Source organism: Bison bison, unplaced genomic scaffold, assembly GCF_000754665.1.
Source record: "Bison bison bison isolate TAMUID 2011002044 unplaced genomic scaffold, Bison_UMD1.0 scf7180017853721, whole genome shotgun sequence".
NCBI classification, from domain to species: Eukaryota; Metazoa; Chordata; class Mammalia; order Artiodactyla; family Bovidae; genus Bison; species Bison bison.
Genome location: NW_011484294.1, coordinates 1,847 through 2,600, shown reverse-complemented (window position 1 = coordinate 2,600; position 754 = coordinate 1,847).

Below are 754 nucleotides of genomic sequence, written 5' to 3'. Positions count from 1 at the left end.
ATTCACCCATTCCAGTCCATTTTAGTTCGCTGATTCCTAAAATGTTGACATTTACTCTTGCCATCTCCTATTTGATCATTTCCAATTTGCCTTGATTCATGGACCTAACATTCCAGGTTCCTAGGCTATATTACTCTTTACAGCATTAGACCGTATTTCCATCACCAGTCACCTCCACAACTGAGTGTTGTTTTTGCTTTGGCTCCATCTCTTCATTCTCCATGGGATTCTTTAGGAAAGAAAACTGGAGCAGGTTGCCATGCCTTCCTCCAGGGAATCTTCCCGACCAAGGGATTGAACCCACATCTCTTATGTCTCCTTAATGGAGCTTCAGCCATTAAGGAGATTCATATGGAAGTTCCTTGAAAATGTAACAATCAATCTGCCATATAACAGCAATCCCACATCTGTGCATATATCTGGAGAAAACTGTAACGAGTATTCACTGCAGCACTTTTTACAATAGCCAGAATGTGGAAGCAACCTAAATGTCCATCAATAAAGGAAGGGATAAAGATGTGGTCAGATCAGATCACATCAGTCGCTCAGTCGTGTCCGACTCTTTGCGACCCCATGAATCTCAGCATGCCAGCCTCCCTGTCATTCACCAACTCCTGGAGTTCACTCAGACTCACATCCATCGAGTCAGTAATGCCACCCAGCCATCTCATCCTCTGTCGTCCCCTTCTGCTCTTGCCCCCAATCCCTCCCAGCATCAGAGTCTTTTCCAATGAGTCAACTCTTCGCATGAGGT